Raw genomic sequence first — 25,934 nt, 5'->3', positions numbered from 1 at the left:
AGATGTCATCTCTGAGTTTTACCATTTCCTTTAGAAAAGAGAGAGACACTGATATTTTAGAGGAAGAAAGGATAATCCTAGGAGCAGTATCATCCAGAGTAGAAAATCTGAACAGTCACTTTACAATGCATATAGACCCAGGTTCAAGCCTCTGGTCCCCATCTGCACCACAGAAACTTCCGCATCAGGAAACAGTGTTGCAGGTGTCAGTCTCCTCTTTCCCTCTCAACTTCTCTCTAACCAAATTATATACATACATACAACAACTAAAAAATTAGATTTAAAGGTGGGGGTAAATAACGTAACAGTTAAGCAAAGAGACTCTATGCCTGAGGTTCCGAAGTCCCAGGTTAAATCTCCTGAACCACCATAAACCAGAATTAAGCAGTGTTCTGGTTTAAAAAAAAAAAAAAAAAAGGGAGTCGGGCAGTAGTGCAGCGGGTTAAGCGCACGTGGCGCAAGGACAGGCATAAGGATCCCAGTTCAAGCCCACGGCTCCCCACCTGCAGAGGGAAGTCGCTTCACAAGCAGTGAAGCAGGTCTGCAGGTGTCTTTCTCTCCCCATTCTGTTTTCCCCTCTTCTCTCCATTTCTCTCTGTCCTATCCAACAATGATGACAACAATAATAACTACAACAATAAAACAACAAGGGCAACAAAAGGGAGTAAATAAATAAGATCAATTAAAAATTAAATAGTCAAATCAGTCTTGTTGGTACCAAAAAGACCATAAAAAGTACTAATTTTTTCTATTTTTTTTTTACCATTTTATTTATTTATTAATGAAATGGATAGGAGGGGAGAGAAAGAACCAAATATAACTCTGGTACAGGTGCTGCTGGGGATTGAACTCACGACCCCATGCTTAAGAGCCCAACACTTATCCACTGTGCCACCTCTCAGACCACAAAATACTGATTTTTCCAAAAGCTTCTTCAGTGAAAATTAAAACATTTGTGAAATGACAAAAGAAGGGCAAACACACTGTGTACTGCTGTTTTCTTCATACACTTTTCATCGATTACACTTCATTCATATTTTTAGTGGCATTATGCACCTGAAAATCTTACTGAAATGGGCAGTTTTATAGAAAACTCTCATTTTAGCTGGAGGAAATGGAACTCATAAAATAACAAAAGCAAAGAATTATGCTCAAAACAGGTGCTCATCACAGAGTAGAGTACCACTCAGCTCTGGCATATGACAGTGCCAGGGATCAAGCCTGGGACCTCTAAACAAAGACAAAACAAACAGAACACCATAAATGGCTGTGTGGTCTTTTTGCTTTCTTTTCCTCATCCCCCCCCCCCCTTTTTCTCATATGCACATACTTTTTTTTTTTTTTTTGAGATTAGAGCATACATATTTTTTTTTAAATTTTTTATTTAAGAAAGGATTAGTGAACAAAAGCATAAGGTAGGAGGGGTACAACTCCACACAATTCCCAACACCCAATCCCCATAACCCACCCCCTCCCATGGTAGCTTTCCCATTCTCTATCCCTCTGGGAGCATGGACCCAGGGTCGTTGAGGGTTGCAGAAGGCAGAAGGTCTGGCTTCTGTAATTGCTTCCCCGCTAAACATGGGCGTTGACTGGTCGGTCCATACCCCCAGTCTGCCTCTCTCTTTCCCTAGTAGGGTGTGACTCTGGGGAAGCTGAGCTCCAGGACACATTGGTGGGGTCTTCAATCCAGGGAAGCCTAGCCAGCATCCTGGTGGCATCTGGAACTGCAAACTCTAGTGTAGTCCTGCTTTCAGGTATATATTTTGCAGTAGTTTATGGATACGTGTGCACATAAGCTCTCTCTCATAGAAACTGGTGTATATCTAGGTTATGGGACTTTGTTAGAAAGTGAACTACCTGAGATGAAATTAGAGTGTACTATTAAAGGAAAGGTCTCACCCGAGTAATGAAGCTGAAGGGTTGTCATTCCACACGTGAAGTCTCTGAATACATTCTGAGGTGAAGCATGTTGAGGTAGCAATCGTTGCTTTGGTTAGGTTGTGATCGGCAGATGCAATGTTATTTGGTTTGGATTGGGAGATGCATACAGGAAAAGCTTTTTGCTTTCTTTTCCTCATCCCCCCCCCCTTTTTCTCATATGCACATACTTTAAAAAAAAAAAAAACCTCAGAACTCATAAATATATATATACAAATCTAATTCTAAAAATAATTTTACCCACAATTGCAAGTTGCAATTATCTATTTAAAAGGGAAAAAAGAAAGAAAGAATAGATGTCTTTCTTCATTTTTTTTAACTGTTACCAGAGTTATTGCTGTGGCTTGGTATCTGCACAACAAATTCACTGTTCCTAGAGGTCAGGTCTTTCCTTTTTTTTTTTTTTTTCCCCTTTTTTCTATTTATTTGATAGGACAGATGGAAATCGAATTGAAAGGAAAGGAGGAGATAGAGGAGAAAAAGAGATGTCTGCAGCACTGCTTCTCTACACAAGAAGTTTTGCCCCCACAGGTGGGGATCAAAGGCTTGAACCCAGGTCCCTGTGAGCACTCAATCAGATGTGCCACTGCCTGGTGCCTCTTTGACTTGGTATATTCAATTCCATTTTATAAATGGGCAATAAACATTTAATTCTGGGGGGAAGTAGGGGCTTTACTCATCTCCCTAATCAGCTGAGGATTTAGGGAGTCAATGCCATATTTACATTTCTGGTAAAATGCCCAAGTTAAATGTGAAGCTCAATGGCAATTATCAGTGAATTACCATAAAATATTTTAATGAACATGCAGATTTGAAATCTAAAAGGTTTTAAACTAAGTTTATATTTTGTGACAGAGGTAGTGCAGAGGGCTAAAATGCTGGGCTCTCAAGCATAAGCTCCTAAATTCAACTCCCAGCATCACAAGTGCTAGTGATGTTCTGGCTCTGGCTCTGGCTCTCTCTCATTCATGTATGTGTACATGTACGTGTATGTGTATCTGGGCAGTAGTGCACCCTGTAGAGTGTACACAGAACTATGTGCAAGAACCTGAGTTCAAGTTCCCGTCCTCACCTGTGTGGGAAGCTTCATGAATAGTGGAGAGTGCTGCAGGTCTCTCTCTCTCCCTCTCAGTCTCTCCCCTCCCCTCTCAATTTCTGCCTCTATCCAATAAATGAATGAAGAAAATATTTAAAAATACTATAAGAAAAAAGATATGTCAAACACAATATAAATATCCAAAAGTATCTCATTGGAAGTGTTTAAAACTGAGAGGGTGGGGGACAGCTCAGCAGTCTAGCAGAGAATTTGCGTGTATGAGATCCCTGGCCAGAGCTGAAGGGTGCTGATTTCTTCCTCCCTCTCTTTCTCTTTCATAAAAACATGTTAGTTTTTTAATGTCTAAACTCACTATTATAAGAACATTTAAAAAATTCTATTCTTGTTGGGGAGTAGCATAAGTGTTATACAAAAGACTCATGCCTGAGGCTCCAAGGTGCCAGGTTCAGTCTCCAGCACCATCATAAGCTAGAGCTGAGCGGTGTATCTTTCCTCCTCTCTCTCTCTCTCTCATTAAAATAAATAAAATATTTTTTTAATTCTACTCTTCACCCAGATTGAAAAAAAGATTAAGTTTAAATATAGGTAGTCCAGGAGGTGGTACAGTGAATAATGCACTGGACTCTCAAGCATGAGGTCTTGAGTTCAATCCCTGGCAGCACATGTACCAGAGTGATGTCTGGTTCTTTCCTCTCCTCCTATATTTCTCATCAGTCAATAAATAAAACCTTTTTTAAAAAGAACTAAAAAAAATTTTAATATAGCAATCTAGCATACTCAAAGCTTTAAAAAAGTAAAAGAAGTGCCATCTATAAATACAAGCTAACTAACCAAAACACACACACACACACACACAACATAGTTCATTAAGACTATTCATCATTGTATCATGTTCATGACAGTAAAAACACAGTTCGTAAGCCAAGTGCCCAGCAACAGAAGAATTTATCAAGTAAGACATGCATTCCACACACAGTTAAAATTAACTGTTTAAAAAACACATTTTAAAGGGCTATCCCCCTGCTCCACTAGGGAAAGATAGAAACAGGCTAGGGAAATGGATCGACCTGCTAATGTCCATGTCCAGCAGAGAAGCAGCTATAGAAGCCAACCTTCCACCTTCTGAACCCCATAAAGATCTTTGGTCCATATTCCCAGAGGGGGAGAAATGTTAGAGGAAGATGACAAGAGAGCTCTGAAACCCAACTCCATCAAGACTCTGAAAGAGAAAAGGGAAAAAAGGAAGGACACTAGGGAGTAGTAAGAGTGTAGGTGTGACTTCGGAAGAGAAGGCATGACCATAGGAAAAATAAGAGCTAGATAGACAGATAGATACAGACAGATACAGATAGATAGATAGATAGATAGATAGATAGATAGATAGACAGACAGACAGACAGACAGACAGACAGAGATACAGATGGATAGATAGTTATAGAATAGCCAACCCATATCTATCACCTTGGGAAAACTACAATACAGTTTTCAATGGAGGTAAATGGGGATGTGGAACTCTTGGTGGTGAGAAAGTTGGGGGATTATACCCCTGCTGACTTACAATTTTGTTAAACAATATTAAATCACTAGTAAAAGGGGGGTCTACTTTATGTGGCCTGAACTTTGGGCTCTCATGCATAAGGTCCCTGAGTTCAATCCCCAACATGGCATGTGCCAGAATGATACACTGGTTCTCTCTCCCTCTCTCAGAAGTAAATATATAAGTCTTAAAGGGAAAAAAGACTATTTAATGATTTAATCATATGGCTGAAAGACACTGCTAAGTTTAAAAAGGAAAAAAAAGAGTGGGGGTAGATAGCCTAATGGTTATACAAAGAGACTCTCATCCCTGAGGCTCCAAAGTCCCAAGTTCAATTCCCCACACCACCATAAACCAAAGCTGAGCAGTGCTCTAGTTAAAAAAAGTCTACAGAGTTCTATTCTCAACATAGCATATGCCAGAATCTTTAAGACATGTCCAGAAATATTCACTCAACTGAGGCAAAGAAGTTTTTGTTTGTTTTTGTAGCTTATTTTCCCTGGTGGTTTATTTTCTAAATAAAAACATTTGGCTTCTGGTGGGGGAGTGTTGTTTTCGCTGGGCTAGGTTGTTTTCGCCGGGCTGGCTTCACGGGCGGGTAACAGACGACCAGGGACTCATGGTTGAGCTGTAGGCAGTATCTCTTTATTCATGCAGGGCGCAGTACAACCTAAGCCGAGCTAAGCTAAACTAACGGTACCGTAAAACTCACAATGCTGTCTTTATATATACTTGCCAAGTAAGGTGGAAACAGGATGTGACATAGAGAGGGTGGAGAGAAAAGTGACTGGTGAAAATCAGAGTGTGACAAAGAGGGGGCAGATTAGGCGAGAATCCTATCACTGAACCACAAATGCCCTGGAGGGAGGGTGGAACTTGTTAACAGTGGTTATGTAAATAGAATGAAGTGGTTATGTAAATAGAATAGTGTTAAGCAGGGGGGATTTAAACCAAATGAAACAGAAGGGGTCTCATGCATACCAACAGGGGAGATACCACAATGGTTATGCAAAGAGACCCTCAAGTCTGAGACTCCAAAGTCCCAGATTCAATCTCCTGCACCACCATAAGCTAGAGCTAAGCAGTGCTATGGTGTCCAAAAAAGGGGGGGGTTCCTTTTTGGTTTACAAATCTTAATTTTTAAGATAATAAGAGAGAGTAGAAAGGGAATCTGAGCATCTTCCTGATACATGTGATATTGGGGAAAGAACTTAAGGACCTCACATTTGAGAACCCAGTGCTTGATCTATTGTACCACCTCCTGGGTCACTTAGAAAATGTTAAAGGCAGGGAGTCGGGAAGTAGTGCAGCGGGTTAAGCACATATGGCGCAAAGCGCAAGGACCAACATTAAGAACCCTGGTTCGAGCCCCCCGGCTCCCCACCAGCAGGGGAGTTGATTCACAAGCAGTGAAGCAGATCTGCAGGTATCTATCTTTCTCTCCCCCCCTCTGTGTTCCCCTCCTCTCTCCATTTCTCTCTGTCCTATCCAACAAAGACATCAATAACAACAATAATAACTACAACAATAATGGCAATAAAAGGGAATAAATAAATATAAAAAAAAATATTAAAGGCTTGGGGCTGGGTGGTCGAACACTTGGTTGAGTGCACATGCTACAAACTTTAAAGGCTCAAAGGAAACATTTCTCTTGATCACAGAAAATTCTGGCTCGTTCCCCCTTCCTCATTAAGAAATAAGTAAATCTTTTTCCTTAAAAATTAACAAAGCCCCCATATAATCTCTACTTTGAAGCAAATACATATATGTGTGTACACATACATACAATCTTAACTTCAAATGACCCAGAAATAAAAAACATTCACTGATGGGGCCAGGCAATGGTGCAACTGGATAAGCATACACCTTACAGTGGTTCAAGTCCCCGGTCCCCACCCACAGGGGGGAAACTTTACAAATGTTGAAGCAGGGCTGCAAGTGTCTCTGTCTCTTTCTCTACCTCTTCCTCCCCTCTCAATTTCTGTCTCTATCAAATAATAAACATATATAAAGAATATTCAAGGTGAAGGGTAGACAGCATAATGGTTACGCAAACAGACTCTCAAGCCTGAGGCTCCAAAATCCCAGGTTCAATCCCCCACACCATCATACGCTAGAGCTAAACAGTGTTCTGGTAGGAAAAAAATATATATTCACGGGGGCCAGGCAGTGGGCACAGCTGGTTAAGCACACACATTACAGTTAGCAAGGAGCTGGGTTCAAGTACCTGGTCCCCACCTGCAGGGGATAAACTTCACAAGTGAAGCAGGGCTGCAGGTATCTCTGTCTCTTTCCCTATCTCCTCTTCCCTGCTCAATTTCTCTGTCTCTATCCAATAATAAAGAAAAGAAAAAAAGGGGGGCAGGTGGTGGCACAGCTGGATAAGCACATATGTTACAAAGGGCATGGACCTAGGTTCGAGCCCCCCCAGTCCCTACCTGCAGAGGGAAAGCTCTGTGAGTGGTGAAGCAGTGCTTGCAGGTGTCTGTCTCTCTACCTCTCTATTACCCCCTTCCCTTGCGATTTCTGGCTGTCTCTATCCAATAAATAAAGATAATTTTAAAAAGAAGAAGAAAAAAAAATATTCACAGAGGGGGCCGGGTGGTGGCACACTTGGTTGAAGGCACATGTTACAGTGTGCAAAGACCCAGGTTCAAGCCCCTAGTCCCCATCTGCAAGGGGAAAGTTTTTTGAGTGGTGAAGCAGTGTTGCAGGTGTCTCTCTGTCTCTCTCCCTCTCTATCACCCCCTTCCCTCTTGATTTCTGGCTGTCTCTATCAAATAAATAGATAGGTAAATAAATAAATAAATAAATAAATAAATAAATAAATGGGCCAGGTGCTGGCAAACCTGGACTTAACCACTTAAGCACACATTACAGTGCACAAGGACCTAGGTTCAAGCCCCTGGTCCCCACCTTCAAGGGAAAAGCTTCACAAATGGTGAAGCAGGGCTGCAGGTGTCTCTGTCTCTCTCCCTCTCTATCTCCCCCAACCTCTCAATTTCTCTCTGTCTCTATCCAATAATAAATAATAAATTAAAGTAAATAAGTAAACATAATTTTAAAAAAGAAAAGATATATTTTTAAAAAATATATCCACTGAGTAAAATTAACTATTTGAGCTTTCTTCACAAACTTAATATGCCTTGGTATCTTTAATACAAGACAGACACCAGTCCCAGTGCCAGATATTTTTTTCAGTTAATTCTGATCCTAATTCATAACAAAATCTTCCTATACTTTTCAGTAACAATTCACCAATATCTTTGGTGTCATCTTTTAAAATAGCTGTGAGTCCCCAGCAATTCTCAATTTCTCTCATTTCCTATAGTAAATATGGTAAAAGCATACAAAATGCCTGAGAAATGACATTCTCTAGAGCAGGCATAGCTAGCATAATGGTTATGCAAAGAGACTCTCCTGCCTGAGGCTCCAAAGTCCCACACTACCTAAGTCAGAGTTGAATGATGCTCTGGTTTAAAAAAAAGAGGAGGAGGAGGAGGAGGACAAGGAGAAGAAGAAAGGAGAAGGAGGTGTGGGGGGGGGGGGGGAGGAGAAGATGAAGATGGAGAAATAATGACACTCTCCAGGGAGGTTGCTACCCTTGTTCTGCACATAAGTTAGAGACAACAACATACCCTGGAGGAAGTCAAGAACAAAAGCTTTATATTTCTCAAGAGAACAATGTCAATGATCAAATTAAATTAAGAGGACAAACATTGGCAGATCATATTAAATTAAGAGAAGACACACATACTGACATTTCAATTCTCTATCAAAGTGACCAAATGCATACAAGTTCTACACCTAGCACTGTGGACATTCCCAGCCCACACTATGTTCAGTTGCAAAGGCTTTAAAGCAATATATCTGCAGTTCAGCTGCACACCAGAATCACACCAGAATCACCTGAGGCTTTTTTTTTTTTTACCCCTAATACTCAGTCTTTACTGCACCTCCGTCTCTGGGAAACAAAGGAGCTGTATTTTCTTAAAATTAGCTATCAAGTGGCTAGAGAAATGGCTCAGCTAGGAGAGCATCAGACTTTCATGTCTGAGGTTTCTGGTTTGATCCCTGACACTGCATGTGCTACAGCAGTGCTCTAGCTTCTCTCAGTTTCTCTCTCTCCTCCCATGTAGTATTAGGTAAATCTTTTTTTTTAAGTTCATATCAATGTTGATTGCGGACCATACTTAAAGCATGTTTCTTTTTCTTTATTTTTTTAAAAATATATATATTTATTTATTTATTTATTTTCCCTTTTGTTGCCCTTGTTTTTCATTGTTGGTTATTATTGTTGTTTTTGATGTCATCATTGTTGGATAGGACAGACAGAAATCGAAAGAGATGGGGAAAACTGAGAGGGGGAGAGAAAGACACCTGCAGACCTGCTTCACTACCTGTGAAGTGACTCCCCTGCAGGTGGGGAGCCGGGGGCTCGAACCGGGATTCTTTTGTGTTTTGCGCTACCTGTGCTTAACCCGCTGCGCTACCTCCCTTTTAAGATATATTTATTGGAGGGTGGCACATCTGGTTGAATACACACATTACAGTGCACAAGGTCTGAGGGTTCAAGCCCTTGGCTCCCACCTACAGGGGGAAGGCTTCACAAGTGGTGAAGCAGTGCTGCAGGCAACTCCCCCCACCACACACACACACTTGATTTCTCTGTATCCAAAATAATAATAATGGTATATGTATTGTGGTCCAGGTAGTACAGTGACTACAGCCTGGAAGCATATGGTCCCAAATTCAATCCCTGACATTACATGCACCTCAGTGATTCTCACACTCACTCTCTCTCACCTATCAGTAAATAAAATCTTTTTTTTTTAAGATTTTATTTTTGTTAAATGAGAGACAGAGGAGAAAGAGAACACATCACCACTCTGGAACATGTGCTGAGGGGGACTGAACTCAGGACCTCATGCTTGAGAATCCAACACTTAACCTCTGTGCTATAGGAGAGACTCATATGCCACATAAAACCCTTAAGAGATGTGTTTATTTAGTAATAGAGATGGGCAGGGCAGAAATAGACAACCAGAGCATCACTCTTGCACATTCGATGTGAGAACTCAAACTATGGACCTCATGCCTGAGAGCTCAACATTTTACCCACTGCACTACCTCTTAGGGTTGAGTCTTAAATATCTTTGAAGCAGTGCCAAAAAGCACTAACTAAATGCTTAAAAAGAAAACTGAACCTAGCTATCAATTTTTTTATTGATCAAGTGAAGTAATAAAAGATTTCTGACAACAAAGGCAACAAAAGGAAAAAAAAAAAGCCTCCAGGAGCAGTGGGTTTATAGTGCAGGCACCAAGTCCCAGCAATAACCTTGGGGGCAAAATTAATAAATTAATTAATTAATTAAAAGATTTCTGGGTGGGTCTTCTGAGAGGGTTCAGGAGTGCCCTGCTCTCCTACCTTTGAAAGTCATTGATGAAATCTACAGTTAGCCCCAGATTATACCAATCTTTCCAGATGGGGCAGGGGTGCAAGCACTGCGGGGGGAGGGGATATTTACACACCTTACCAAGAAGCAGGTGCAAAAAAAGGGGAACTTTCACAGGAAAGGCAAAAATCAATAATGGCTGGTATATTCAGCTCAGCTTCACAGAGAACAAAGAATAAAGGAAGAGAAACCAGAACCCAAACAACTCAAAGAGATAAAGGGAGTTTTTTCAAAGACTGCAGGTCAAATCTCTGACACAAAAGATGCCAATAGCAGGGTAGAAAACAGAAGCTAGCCCCCGGGGTTGAACGTGAATAACAGGCTCCTGGTAGGAAATCTGAGGTCAGCCTTAAATCAGCAGGGAAATAAAACTTATTTAGAGCAACAGAGTTTCACCTAGAATTTCCACAGTGCACACAACTCTAGATGTCAACATAAAGAACTAGTGAAAAAGGGCAGGGGTAGATAGCATAATGGCTATGCAAAGAGACTCTCAAGCCAGAAGCTCCAAAGTCTCAGGTTCAATCCCCTGCAATACCATAAACCAGAGCTGAGCAGTGCTCTTGTTAAAAAAAAAATAAAAAAAAAAAAAGAACTAGCAAAAAAAAAAAAAAGACACTGAAAAGATACTTCTTTAACATCATCAAACATTATGCATAATAATGTACTCCACAGTAGCTGCTTATAGAAAGTGCACACTTGGGACTGGGCGGTAGCACAGCAGGTTAAGCGCACATGGCGCAAAGATAAAGGACCAGCATAAGGATCCTGGTTCGAGCCCCAGCTCTCAACCTGCAGAGGGGGTCACTTCACAAGCGGTGAAGCAGGTCTGCAGGTGTCTGTCTTTCTCTCCCCCCCTTCTGTCTTCCCCTCCTTTCTCCATTTCTCTCTGTCCTATCCAACAACAATAACAACAGCAACAATAAGGGCAACAAAATGGGAAAAATAATCTCCAGGAGCACTGGATTCATAGTGCTGGCACTGAGCCCCAGCAATAACTCTGGAGGCAAAAAAAAAAAAAAAAAAGTGCACACTTAGGGGCGGAGGGTAAATAACATAATGGTTATGCAAACAGACTCTCATGCCTGAGACTCCAACATCCCAGGTTCAATTCCCCACACCACCATAAACCATAACTGAATAGTGTTCTGGTTAAAAAAAAAAATTAAAAATTAAAAAAGAAAATGCACACTTGGGAGCTAGGCGGTGGTGCAGCAGGTTAAGCGCACAAGATGCAAAGCACAAGGACAGGCTTAAGGATCCCCACCTGCAGGGGGTTTGCTTCACAGGTGGGGAAGCAGGTCTGCAGGTGTCTGTCTTTCTCTCCCCCTCTCTGTCTTCCCCTCCTCTCTCCATTTCTCTCTGTCCTATTCAACAACACTGACAGCAATAATAACAACAACAACGATAACAACAAGGGCAACTACAAGGGGGAAAAAAATTAAAAAGAAAGAAAGAAAGAAAGTGCATACTTAGCCATGCTTGAGAACTTCAGTTCAAACCACACACACACACACCCACACCACCACCACATCATGGGAGCACCATGCGCTTTACAAGTGGTGGGGGTGGGGTGGGGGTGGGGTAGTGCTGAGCTGTCTCTCTCCCTCCTTTTTTGTCCCAAGTCCTTTATCTGAAAAAAAAATGTTGGCTGAAAGTAGTAAAGCCATGAAGGTATGAAACCTCTGCAAAGCCTTGGACACACACACATAATGTACTCCAGTAAACACTGGAGAAAAAAGGGCCACCACCACATTTAAGCCTTTGTGTAAGTACTCTATCATCAAGAAAAAAAGAAAAGTACTGGAGAAAACAAAAATGATCATCATTTCCAAGTTATGATTGCCTATCTAAAAACTCAAGAGGATCATGGGAAAGTAAGTTTGTTAAGCTGTATAACAGACACATTCTCATGGGCAGACAAAATCACTCTTTATATCTAACATAGGAAATAGAATGAGAGAAAAATACCTAGCCAATCTTGGCCCCTTGTTTAAAAAAAAAAAAAATCCATGCCAAATAACCACATTGTGGAGTTGTTTATAATATGGAAGAAGCCAAGATAGCCAAGTCACCACTTGAGAGAATCACCTAAAGGGGCCAGGCAGTGGTACATGTGGTAAAGCACACACATCACCAAGTGCAAGGACCACAGTTCAAGCCCCAAGTCTCTACCTCTAAAGGGAACATCACAACCAGTGCTGCAAATGTCTCACTTCCAATACCACATATAATAGAGAATATATCACTAGGTCTTGCGCTCACTTTCTCACTCACTCTATCCCTCTTCCCTCTCAATTTCTCTATCCTATCAAATTAAATAGTTTTTTGAAAAAATCTTAAAATAGGGAGTTGGGCAGTAGTGCAGCAGGTTAAGCGCACGTGACGAAAAGCTCAAGGATGGGGTAAGGATCCTGTTTCGAGCCCCCGGCTCCCTACCTGCAGGGGAGTTGCTTCACAGGCAGTGAAGCAGACCTGCAGGTATCTATCTTTCCCCGTCTTCCCTTCCTCTATCCATTTCTCTCTGTCCTATCCAACAAGGATGACATCAAGAACAAGAATAATAACTACAACAATAAAAAACAAGGGCAACAAAAGGGAAAATAAATATTTAAAATATATATATTAAATATTAAAATAAAAAAAGAGAATCACTAGAAATATGAGCCAGAAATAAAATCTCTATGACAAGATTTTTTTTTTTTAGTTATCGGGCTTATCACTGGGGCTCAGTGCCTCCAAAACTGTACTGATCTCAGTTGAGTGTATGTTTTCATTTTTCCTCTTGATTAATAAATAAATCTTTAAGAAAAAAAAAAGGGGGGTTCTCTGCCTAGCTGCAGGGCAAGATGTAAGTAAGACCTCTGATGGGCTTCCCTCTCTCCCTCCCTCAGTCTAACATGTAAGTATTATCAATTTTCCTGAATAAAGTCTAAAATTCCTGGAAAAAAAATAAAGACTGTATAAAGATTCGCAACAGAACAATTCAATATTATAATTATGAGAAGTCTCTTCAAATCAACGTGCGTGTGCGTGTGCGTAGCCAGTACCTTACCACTCTGGGTCCTTTTCCATTCAAACACATTGATAGACAGACAGACAGACAGACAGACCAACAGACAGACCAACCAACCTGACAGACAGACAGACCAACAGTCAGACCAACCTGACCACAGCACTAGAACTTTCTCTAAAGATGTAACACCCATGTGGTACAGGGGCTCGAGCCCGGACCACACACATGGTAAGGCACTCGCTTTTCAACCAGTGAGTTGAAAGTGAAATATCCCACCGAAGGTTATACAGAAGGCCTTAACTGAAAAGTAATGGAAAGATAAGTGTAGGCACTGTCAAGACAGTAAACCCTATAATAATAAATATATGGGTGGGGGTAGATAGCATAAAGGTTATACAAATAGACTGTCAAGCCTGAGGCTCCAAAGTCCCAGGTTCAATCCCCTGCACCACCAAAAGCCAGAGCTGCTCAGTGCTCTGGTAAAATATATAAATCGTAAGATCTCATAACAAGTGTTGTTATTCTTAAATTAATAGAGCTGAGTTAAATGTTGGAATAAATATAATGGGAAAAAAAAAATAGTCCTAGGTAGGGGTAGACAGCATAATGGTTATGCAAACAGACTCTCATGCCTGAGGCTCCAAAGTCCCAGGTTCAATTCCCTGAACCACCATAAGCCAGAGTTGAGCAGTGCTCTGGTAAAAAAAATAATAATAAAAATAAAATAAAATATTAATCCCCTAGTAAAGAAAAAAAAATCTGATTAAAAAAAGCCCTTACTTCATACCATACTCTTAATATATAAATTAGGTTATAGTCCGTCCTTCACACACACACACACACACACACACACACACACACACACACACAGGGCAGGGTAGTCAGATGGCAGGAAGTTACATCCCTTACATGTATGAGATGTATGAGGCCCTGGTGCAGACCTCAGAATGACAGAGAAACTGAAGACTGGGCAGGCAAAATAACTCACTTGGGTAGTGTGCTGCTTGATGATGTGCACAACCCAGGTTTAAGCCCAGTCCCTGCTGCATTGAAGGAAACTGTGGTCACCTTCTCTGCTTCCTCTCTATCTCTATCTAAAAATATAAAGATAAAAAGACAAAACATCATAACAGAAAAGTGCCTTAGACCTCAGGCAAGTCTCTTATTTAAAAAAAAAGAAAAGAAAAAAGAGAAAAGAGAAAAGAAAAGCTAAGACCAGACTGATGAGCACATTGGGGAGACAGCATAATGGTTATGCCAATACTTTCATGCCTGAGATAACCAAAGGCCTCAAGTTCAGTTCCCCAGCACCACCACAGCTCTGGTAAAATTATATATATACAAATGAAGAGAGAAAGGAAAAAAATAGTAATGAGTGGCTGGGAAATGGTTCAGCACAGAAGGTAGTTTATTGCAGATACAACATATAGATTCAACTCCCAACACCACATATAATAGAGCAGAATATATCACTAGGTCTTGCACTCACTCACTCTCTTTCTCTGGTTAAATAATAAATAAGAAAAGAAGAAAGAAAGGGAAAGAGGGAGAGAGGAAAGGAGACAGAGAGGGAAAGAAAGAAAGAAAAAGAGAAGAAAGAAGGAAGGGCAAGGGAAAAGAAGGGAAGGAAATATAGGGACATCTATGTCTTGTCTGCAGTCCATGTTTCATAGGAGCACCTATGGCACACTAGATGGTGGGATAATGTTTAAAAGGGTTAAGTATAAAGTGCTGTTGATAACAAAATATGTATTCAGAAAAAGCTTCAGTACTGATCAGACATTAACTGTGAAGCAAAGAGCAGGAAAAAGCAAAAATTTCCATGAGGGGCCAGATGGTAAATCTACTGGGTTTGCAAGTCATATAGTCTCTTGGAAGGGTATGTTTAAGTTCCCAAAATAATTTCTTTACAGGGGTGGGGAAGACAACATAATGGTTATGCAAAAGACTTTCTTGCCTGAGATTCTGAAGTCCCAGGTTCAAGCCCCAGCACCACCATAAGCCAGAGCTGAGCAGTGCTCTAGTCTGGATCAATCTATCTCTCACCAAAATAAAATGTTCTTTTAAAGAAAAATTAATTTACAAAGCTAGGCGTTGATGGTTCCTCTATCGGCAGCACCCTTATCACCTGGGAAATGGCTAGAAATGCAGATTACCAGGTGCCACCCAGAACTTTCTGAGTGATACACTCAAGTTTGAGATCTAGTTTTTTTTATATTTATTTATTTATTTAGCCTCCAGGTTTATGGCTGGGCCTCAGTGCCACTGCTCCTGGCATCTTTTTGTTTGTTTCCCCTTTTTCTTTGATAGGACAGAGAGAAATTGCGGGTGGGTGGGGGGATAGGAGTGAGAACAACAGAAAGTGACTTGCCTCAGAGACAGCAAAGGATTTTAGCCTGCACTGAGGTGGAGGCAAGAAAGTCAAACCAAATTTGAGGATGAAACCCCAATCCAGTGGGGTGTATGAGAAGTAACACTGCAGCACTACTTCCCATCAGAGGCAGAGTGAAGATCAGCCAGGGTCTCTGTGATGAAGTGATGGTCTAGAATGAAAAGGTTACTTCAGGCTTAACTCCATGAAGCTGGTGGTTGAGTGTGTGCTAGAACAGAAAGGTGGATGTGTTGGGGTAGAGGTTGAAGAAGGTCCCTGCAGGAACAGATGGCGGAACTAACTGGAGGAGCAAAGGATCCCAAGCTGGGGTGCAGAGAGGGAGGCTCTGTAGCCAGAAATAAGCAGGCAGGAGAAGAGGAAGACAAGAAAAAGGAAAGGCCTGTTCTTGTGCTCACCCCCACCCCCAGGCTGTCCTGGAGTTCCCTGTAGTGCAAATTGCGAAAGTCACTCCTCTTCTGGGAGCCTCTCAAAGATCTTCCAGACAAGATTCAAGCCTCACCATAAATACCAAAGCATCTTTGCCTTCGACATCCTCAAACTCCCTTAAACTGACCTGAGACACTCAACCCCTCTCATACACCTCTCCAAATCAGCTTATGCTGATCCTTCCTCCTTTAAAGAAGGATTTTTAAGAGGGAGATAGTATAATGATTATGCAAACAGATTCTAATTCCTGAGGCTCCAACGTCCTAGGTTCAATCCCCCACACCACCATAAGCCAGAGCTGAGCAGCACTCTGGTAATAAATAAAAATTTTCTTAAGCAAGGGGCTGGGTGGTGGTGCACCTGGCTGAGTGTACATCATACAAAGGACACATGCCCTCAGTTCCCACCTGCAGGAGGAAAGCTTCGTGAGTGGTGAAGCAGGGTTGCAGGTATCTCTCTACTTCTCTATCTCTGCCTTCCCTCTCAATTTCTGACTATCTCTACCCAGTAAGTAAATGAAAATTACAAAACAAAAAAAAAAAAGAAAAAGAAGAAGAAGAAGAAAAAGAAGAAGAAGAAGAAGAAGAAGAAGAAGAAGAAGAAGAAGAAGAAGAAGAAGAAGAAGAAGAAGAAAGAAATCAAAAGCCAAGGAGAGATACTGAAGAAGAAACAGTGGCTCAGAAGGTGGCACAGTGGTAAATAAAGTCTCTCAAGTGTGAGGTCCCAAGTTCAATCCCTGGCAGCACATGACAGAATGTCTGGTTCTTTCTCCTATCTTTCTCATGAATAAATAAAATCTCAGAGAGAGAGAAAGAGAGAAGAAATAATGAGAGATACCTGCAGCACTGCTTCACCACTTGCCACTTGTAAAGCTTCCCCCCACCCCTCCAGGCAGGCATCAGGGAATTGAACCTGGATCCTCGCAGAGTGTGTCAATAGTATAGGTGCTCAACCTGGTGCACCAAGGAGTGGCCCCACTATTCCCTCCTCCTAAAATGCTGTTTCCACTACCTCCTATCCCTCCCCCAATCCTTTTTTTTTTTAGATTTTATTTGTTTATTAGAAAAATAAAATCAAATAAAAATAGCTCACTTGGATAGTGTGGTGTTCTGGCAATGTGCACAATCCAGATTCAAGCCCAGTCCCCACCACACTGAAGGAATCTGTGGTGCTATGGTGTCTGCCTATCTGTCTATTAAAGTCTGCCCAGAGCAGCGAAACCCCATCAATGGACCAAAAAAAAAAAAAGGGGAGGACTTAAGGGACATATATGAGAGAAGTGACCATCTAGTTGAGTAAATTTTTACCACTGAGAGATGTCTCCGAGCAACCAACACAAGAGAGCTGAAGAATCAGCTGCTTTGGGAAAAACTATGATAAAGAATCATGAATGATGGCGGGGATAGGTAGCATAATGGTTACTGAGGCTCCAAAGTCCCAGGTTCAATCCCCCATACCACTATAAACCTGAGTTTTTAAAAAAGTAATAATAATGAATGAAGACCTTTCTAACCATTGAATAGAGAGTCTGGGTGAGCACTGCAGAACACCAAAGAATCCATGGAGGCTACAGAGAAGCTAGAGGGCTGCAAGACAGCTCACTTATCCTGTAGTTTCATCATCTACCTCCCCAATCCTCCCCCCCACCCACTACACCCACTCTCCACCTCTCTGCCTTTATCTGAGTATCAGCCTGCATGAAGCCCGAGGTGAAATAGGAAGGAAAAAGAAAATTTAAGATGATGGCCAACAGGAAGAAGCTGTGAGCTGTGATTAATGTTGCTGAATGATTGAAAGGTACTGGGGGATGGGGGTAGACAGCATAATGGGTATGCAAAAAACTTTCATGCCTGAGGCTCTGAGATTCCAGATTCAAACCCCAGCACTACCATAAACCTGAACTGAGCAGTGCTGTGGGTGTGTGTTCTCTCTCTCTCTCTCATTAAATAAAATATTTTAAAGAAAAAAAAATTCAATGGCACTAAGAGCACTTGATTTAAGTCCTAAATATGAACTTCTGTGAAATTATACTGTCCACTGTGTTCAACATCTGAGTAGTTGGCTACTCAATATTTGTAAAAAAAATAATAATATGTGTGTGTGTGTGTGTGTGTGTGTCTATATATATATGTATATGCAAATTGTGCCTACCACACTTCCTGGGATTTAGGGACTTGTCATGGATCACATTTGATGAATTCAGATTTCTACCTTTTGTGCTATCTTTAGATTTCAGGCCTGCCTAACATGTAAACCCACTGAAGTAGTTCAAGAAATGATTAATGACTGAGGGAATGAATTCCTTCAAGGAGTACATTTTCAGAGAAACTTAAGAGGCCTAGACCTGAAGTTAGGGGCTTGCCTAAGGCCAGAGGCGAGAATAATTACAAAGGACAATGAGAAGTTCAAGCAGAAGGACTGTCCACAAATCATCTAACCCTCCTTTATCACTACAGTTAAGTGTATGGAATAGCCAAAACAACTTAAGGAAACCCAGAAGAGGACTAGGAAAACAGGATAGTGGTTATGCAGAAGACATTCCTGCCTGAGGCTCTACGTCCCTCCCTGGTTCCATCACCAACACCACCACAAACCACGCAAACCAGAGCTGAGCAGTGCTGGGAAGGAGGTGGTGGTGATGTATGTATCTAATAAATAAAACACTAGAAAAGAATAGAAACCCTGTAACAATTCCTGAAGCATCTCAGTGAATGGCCACTTTCATTCTACCCTCTTATCCGCTACCCTGAGCTCATCAGTAATGCCCTCCTCCCACCTCAGCATCTGACCATTTCTCACAACTAACCCATCACCCTGATTCTTTCTCCAGGTGAGTCCTGACCTTCCCTGCCCTCATGGCACCCTAATCTTGCCAGTTTCACCATCGGCCTCCTGACTAGAATGTGAGCTTTAGGAGAACAGGGAATCTCCACACAGAACCCAGAGTGCTAGAAATACCATTGGCACATAGTAGACACTCAAATGTATTAAATGTATGAATGGTCTATGAAAGAAAACTATTGAGGGACTAAGTGGTGGGGCACCTGGTTGAGCGCACATATTATAATGTGTAAAGACCCAGGTTCAAGCCCCTGGTCCCCACCTGCAGGGGGGGAAGCTTTGTAAGTGGCGAAGCAGTGCTGCAGGTGTCTCTCTGTCTCTCTTCCTCTGTATCTCCTCCCCCTTTCCTCTCAATTTCTGGCTGTCTTTATCAAATAAAAATAGAAGAAAGGAAAGATGGAAGGAAGGAAAGAAGGAAGGAAGGAAGGAAGGAAGGAAGGAAGGAAGGAAGGAAGGAAGGAAAGTATTACGCAGGGATAGATAGCATAATGGTTATGCAAAGAGACTGTCATGCTTGAAGCTCAAAAAAGTCCCAGGTTCAATCCTCTGCACCACCATAAGCCAGCGCTGAGGGGAGAGAGAGAGAGACAGAGAGAGAGAGAGAGAGAGAGAGAAAGAAAGAAAGAAAGAAAATATGTTTTGTGGTCCCTGAGGTAGTATACTAGATAAAGCATTGAATTCTCAAGCATGAGGTCCTGAGTTCAGACCCCAACAGCACATGTACCAGAGTGATGCTCTGGTTCTTTCTCTCTCCTATATCTCATTAACATATACATATATGTGTGTGTGTGTGTGTATATATATATATATATATACATATATATATATATATATTATAAGCTTCAAGAAAGCCTCAAGAGCCAACAACCTAGAATATGCAACAAAATAATGTTCTATAAATAGAAGGAAAAAAGAAGAGAGCACCAACTGCCATACGCAAAGAAAAGAAGGGAAAAAAACTGCCAATATGGAAAGGTCTTCAATACCCAGGGGGTGGCACAGGGACTAGAGTTGAATTCACCATGAGATCCCAAGTTCAATCCCCAGAACTGCATGTGCAAGAGTGATGCTCTACGTCTGTCTCACAAATAAATTTGTTGTCATTGGCACAATCCCCATCTCACTGAAGGAAGTTTCAGTGTTCTCTGTTTATCTCTCTCTGTCCATGGAAAAAGTTGACTTGAAGTAGTTGCGGTCCAGACAGAAAGGAGAGAAGGGAAGTTGTTTTTTTTTTTTTCCCTTAATATTTTATTTATTTATCAGTGAGAAAGATAGGAGAGAGGGAAAGAACCAGATATCACTTTGGTACATGTGCTTGCTGCCTGGGGATGAACTTGGGACCTCATGCTTGAGAATCCAATGCTTTATTCACTGCACCACCTCCCGGACCACAGGAGTTAAGTTCTTTAAATACCTATCTTCTAAAAAAAATTAATTGGGGCTGGGTGGTGGCAGACTTGGTTGAATGCAGACATTACAGTGCACAAGGACCCAGGTTCAAGCCCCTGCTCCCATCCTACAGGGGAGAAGTTTCATAAGCAGTAAAGCAGTACTGCAGGTGTGTGTGTGTGTCTCTCTATCTCCCTTCTTCTCAACTTCTGTCTCTATCCTAAATAAATAAATAAAATATAAAATTAACATAAAAAGGTGGGAGAGACCCTGCTGGTGGCACACCAAGTGGAGTACTCTCATTACCGAGTGTGAGGACCTGGGTTTCAGTCCCTGGTTCCTGCATGCAAAGGGGAAGCTTCACAAGCAGTGCAGTGGTACTTCAAGTTTCTTCCCTTCTCTGTGTCTGTCACATTCTATCTCACTGTCTCTGCCTTACCCTCTATCAAAAGAGAAATGCAATTTAAAAAAAAGAGAGAGATGGCTGCTGGGAGTTGTGCAGACACTGAGTCCCAGCAATAGCCCTGGTGGTAAAACGATAGATATATCACTTTAATAGTGAGCTAATACTTTGTCAATCTACATGGCCCAGCTTGGAGCTGGTCCCCCAGTGTACTGAAAGAAGCTTTGATGCTATGGTCTCCTTCCCTTTGTCTCTGTCTTTCTATATGAAAAAAGTTGGTCTGAAGCAGTGAAGCCCCATGATAAAGAGTGAGAAAGAGAAAGAGAAAAAGGAGGAGAGATCAGTACAGCTTGCAGCAGCAGGTGGAACACCTGACTTGTAAGCAGTGAGGTTGTAAGTTTGATTCCTGTATCACTTATGCCATGGTAATGCTGTGATTCTCTTGCTCATAAAGAAAATAAATATTTTGTGGTCTGGGAGGTGGCACAGTGGATAAAGCATTGAACTCTCAAGAATGAGGTCCTGAGTTCAAACCCCGGCAGCACATGTACCAGAGTGATGTCTGGCTCTTTCTCTCTCCTCCCACGTTTCTCATTAATAAATAAATAAAATCATTTTAAAAAAAAAAAGAAAGTAAATATTTTGGGGGGGCCAGGTAGCGCAGCGGGTTAAACGCACACGGTGCAAAGCCAAGGACCAGCTTAAGATAAGGATTCTGGTTCGAGCCCCTGGCTCCCCACCTGCAGGTGTGTGTCGGGGGTCTGCTTCACAAGTGGTGAAGCAGGTCTGCAGGTGTCTATCTTTCTCTCCACCTCTGTCTTCCCGTCCTCTCTTGACTTCTCTCTGTCCTATCCAACAATAACGACAACAACAGTAATAGCAATAACAGCAATAAACAACAAGGGCAACAAAAGGGAAAAAATAGCTTCCAGGAGCAACGGATTTGTAGTGCAGGCACCAAGCCCCAGCAATAACCCTGGAGGCAAAATAAATAAACAAATAAATAATTTTTTTAAAGAAAGAAAAAAATAAAAGAGGAACAAAATTGCTTCCCCACTGCAATAAAAAAAAACCAGGAGAAATGCTCTGGTATACAAAGAAAGAAGCCAGCCACCATTTTGACAAAGGTAAATAGTTTAGGAAGCAGATATGGCACAATGCTGTCCAATGACCAGACACATTCATTCACCTCCTATTAACTGAGAGATGGCATAAGGGCTTGTTCTGCACATGTTTATCAGGCCTCTGAAAAAAGCTGAAGTGGTCCGGGAGGTGGCACAGTGGCTAAGGCACTAAGCTCTCAAGCATGAGGTCCTGAGTTCGATCCCCGGCAGCACATGTACCAGAGTGATGGCTGGTTCTTTCTCTCCTCCTATCTTTCTCATGAATAAATAAATAAATTATTTTAAAAAAAAAAGCTGATACCCGAAAGTTACTAAAATTCTGGGTGAGGTAAAGATAGCATAATGGTTACGCAGAGACTGTCATGCCTGAGGCTCCCAAGTTCCACATCAATCCCCCACACCAGCATAAACCAAAGCTGAGCTGTGCTCTAGTAAAAAACAGTTAAGTAAAATAATAAACTTTTGGATGAAGCAACCTGGGAGGTGGTGCCATAAAAAATAAATAAATAAAAGTGTCTAGGAGTCAGGTGGTAGCACAGCAGGTTAAGCGCACGTGGCGCGAAGCACAAGGACCAGCATAAGGATCCCGGTTCAAGCCCCTGGTTCCCCACCTGCAGGGGAGTTGCTTCATAGGTGGTGAAGCAGGTCTGCAGGCGTCTATCTTTCTCTCCCCCTCTCTGCCTTCCCCTCCTCTCTCCATTTCTCTCTGTCCTATCCAACAACAATGACATGAATAACAATAACTACAGCAATTAAACAACAAGAGCAACAAAAGGGAATAAACAAATAAAATCTTTTTTAAAAGTTTTAATAAAAAAAAAAAGTGTTTGACTCCCAAGCTTGAGGTTGCAAGTTCCAAGCGCCAGCATCAAATATGTCAAAGTGATGCTCTGGTTCTCTCTCAATAAGAAAGTTTTTTTAACAGGGGGTCGGGTGTAAGGATCCCAGTCCAAGCCTCCAGCTCCCCAACTGCAGGGGGGGATCACTTCACAGGGGGGGGGGGATGAAGCAGGTCTGCAGGTGACTATCTCTTCCCCATCTCTGTCCTATCCAAGGACAGCAATAATAGTAACAACAACAACAATTAAACAAGGGCAACAGAAGGGGAAAAAAAATAGCCTCCAGGAGCAATGGATTCCCCAAGCCCCAGTGATAACCCTGGAAGCAAAAAAAAAAAAAAAGCATTTAATTTGGGTTATGCAAAGACACTCATGCCTGAGACTCCAAAGTCACAGTTTCAATCCTCTGCACCAACATCAGCCAAAGCTGAGCAGTGCTCTGGGAAAAAAAGAGACAGAGAGAAAGAGAGATATAAAAGAATTTTTTTGGATGAGTGTTAATTTTGGGGTGTTTTCACCAGTAGTGAACAGGAGTGATAGGTTCACAAGTGACCCTGAAGGACAGCAAAACAACTCACTTGGAAAGTGTGCTGCTTTTGCCATGTGCTCAACACAAATTTGAACCCCCTCTGCACTGATGTATTTTTTTATTGCTACTTATTGGATAGAGGCAGAGATAAATCTAGAGGGAAGGCAGAGAGAGAAAGAGAGACACCTGCAATACGGTTTCACTGCTCATGAAGCTTTCCCCCTGAAGATGGGGACCAGAGGCTTAACCTTTGGTATGGTAATGTGTGCACTCAACTGGCTGCACCACCACCAGGCTCCATTCCTCTGCACTGAAGAAAGCTTCAATGCTGTGGTCTCTTCCACTTTTTTTTTTTTTTACCAGAGCACTACTCTGCTCTGGCTTATAGTAGTATGGAGGATTGAACCTGGGACCTTGGAGTCTCAGGCATCAGAGTCTCTTTGCATAACCATCATGCTATTTATATTTACCCCCACCCTCTTTCATTCTCTGTAGTTGTGGGGGGGGGAGATATAGCATAAGGGTTATGAAAATAGACTCTCTTGCCTGAGGCACCAAGATCCCAAGTTCAAAGGCCAGCACCACCTTAAATCAGAATTAAGCAGTGTTCTGGTAAAATAAATAAATCAACACTGATAGTCAGCCATAAAAGTACATAGAAAATAAGCTGAATTTACAAATTACAAATCTCACACTAAAATGCTTCCAGGGGCCAGGTAAGCAAAGTCATGTGCAAAACTGAACAAAAAAGGCAGGTGCAAAAGTGAACCACAAAATGACAACTAGCAAAGGTAAGGCCATCACAACAGTATTCAAACGTTAAATAAATAAATAAATACTGCTCCAGTCACCAGATTCTAGCCTCCAGCTTTCAGAGAGGAAGAAACTGGCAGCCGGAGGTCACATGGCCAATTAATGACAGCTCAAGCCAGACAGTCTCAGGACTCTGGGTCCCACGTCCTCTCACATCCCAGGCCTTCTTTAGAAACGGGTGACCTAAATGGCAACAGGGACAGCATCTTCCCCCTCTTCTCTCCCTGCACTACAATTAATTTAACAGCTACTGTTAATGCCTAGACGCAGAATCTTACGGGTGACATTCTTCCACCTGCAATTGCCCTCATTTACCATTTGCCCTGACAATCACGAATTTCCCATCAGTCATGCTTAACGCCCCCCCCACCCCCAGCCTGTAGGCCGATTTCCTGTCAGCTCCACATCCAAGGGGACATCTAGAGTCAAAGAAATAAAAAAATTTAAAAAATAAAAAAAAAAACGCTGTAACCCTTAAAGCAGTCACACTAGAAAATGTCAATTTCTTTTTCCAGTAAGGGAGCAACAAGGGGGACAGCCCCCCCCCCGACCCCCTGGGGTCAGGTCAGAGAGAAAGGCCCTGGAGTCAGGAGTGGAGGCTTCTAAAATTACTTGGCGCAGCCTTTGTAGGAGAGAAGCAAGCAAAAAAATGTAAAAGCACAAACCCTCCTCCCGCACCGACCCTCTGGCCGGCCTTGAATTCCGGGGAGGTGGGGGTGCGGGCATGCCGACACGCACCTCCAGCTAGGGGCGAGGGGAGACCGACCCTAGCACGCGCGGGCGCAGGGCCCCGAGGAGGCGGCGGGGGCGAGTCGGGTCCGGGGAAAGCGCGCCTGCCTCCCCGCAGCACGGCCTGAGGGCCCCGGCGGCAGCGGCTCCCGCGGAGGGCGGGCGAGCCGGCGGGCGAGCGGGCAGGGGTGAGCGCCCCGGGGGCCGCGAGCGCCCCGGGAAGGGGGCGCGCAGGCCGCGCCTCGGGGCCGGTGACAGCGCGCGGGGGCCGTGCCAGGCCGGCCTCGTGGGCGCGGCGGGCGCGCGGGGACCCAAGCGGGCAGGTGCGGCCCGCGGGCCGGGCGGAGGGCGAGGCGGCCCGGCTCCTACCTGGCTTCTGTCCGCAGGGCTCCGGTCCCGGCCCCGCTGCTCCGAGCCGCAGTGCCTGCAGCTGCCTCTGGTCCCCGCGACAGCCGCCTGTAAAATGGCGCCGCGAAGGGGCGGGCCGGGGGCGGGGAGCCGCGGAGCCGCCCGCCCCCTCGCCGGACTGGGACCCACCTCCCTCGACCCCCGCCCTCCGACCTCTCCGCGAAGGAGGGGCAGGTCCCTCTCACCCGCTAGAATGCGGGGCCAGACAACCCCCGCTGTCCATCAGCAGCCCCCCCGGCTGGGTTGTTGCTTTCCCCCCTCCTCCACGACCCTTCTCTTGCCCTCCCCAGCATTGGGACCCGACCCCGTTTTGTCTCTGCGGTCACACCTGCTCCCGGGAGCCCACCTGGAACACTGAGCGCGGGCCGCGAGCTCTCGGGTCTCTCCGCGCCCCCGCTTCCAGCCCGCCTGACACAGCCCAGTCATCGCTCGGGGATGCTGAGCCGTTGGAGGTGTATTGGGCTTAGTGGGGTGGATGTTTTAAGGCAATTTCAGCATTGCTCCAGCGAGGCCATCAAGCTCTTTGAACTTACTGGAGAAGAGGTTCTCATTACATTACGCAGACGCGGTCACCGAGACCCGAGGATTCCCAGACTCGAAAGCGCCAGGGACCGTGTTTAGTTGCAGGTTTTAACACAGTGGGTCTGAGGTGCAGCCCGAGATTCTGGGTTTCTAAACAGCTCCCGGGTAATGCTTTTGGGTAAGGACGGCTGAGCAGCAAGGCTGCAGGGTAAATTCCTGGACCTTAATCTTCAACTCCAGGTAGCCTCACTTAGACCTTTTCTTTAAGTGATACAGCGATAAATAGACTGGCTCTACCCGCTGTTTTAAGGGATAGAGGCTCTCGGGAAGTGAATCTTTTGACTTTGCATTTCAGACAAGTGTACTTGCTGCTGCTTCTGTCTGGGGATCAGACAGAGCGAGCCAACTGCTGTAAAAGACTATCTGGATACATGGCCAAAACAAACAAAAACCAAAAAGTAATAGTTATAGCACTTCCACTGCACCTTCCACCTTGAAACCACTACTGTGGT

At 43.2% G+C, this 25,934-nt stretch overlaps 1 protein-coding gene across 2 annotated transcripts in view; it reads right to left on the bottom strand.

The window, feature by feature from the left end:
- The window catches only part of SLC23A2 (solute carrier family 23 member 2), a 155,246-nt gene extending 130,305 nt beyond the window's left edge, over positions 1-24,941 (bottom strand). Inside the window, exons 1-2 of one of the 2 annotated variants that reach the window (XM_060186733.1) lie at positions 24,862-24,941; positions 13,996-14,101 (exon numbers count right to left, since the gene is read on the bottom strand). The gene's annotated coding sequence lies outside the window, so the exon portion shown is untranslated. The remainder of the gene's footprint in view (positions 1-13,995; positions 14,102-24,861) is intronic. The other variant, XM_007539560.3, reaches the window with a different exon arrangement.
- Between the last annotated feature and the right edge of the window lie 993 nt (positions 24,942-25,934).

Source organism: Erinaceus europaeus, chromosome 1, assembly GCF_950295315.1.
Source record: "Erinaceus europaeus chromosome 1, mEriEur2.1, whole genome shotgun sequence".
Taxonomy (NCBI): Eukaryota; Metazoa; Chordata; class Mammalia; order Eulipotyphla; family Erinaceidae; genus Erinaceus; species Erinaceus europaeus.
This window is presented reverse-complemented; position numbering and strand designations above follow the sequence as displayed.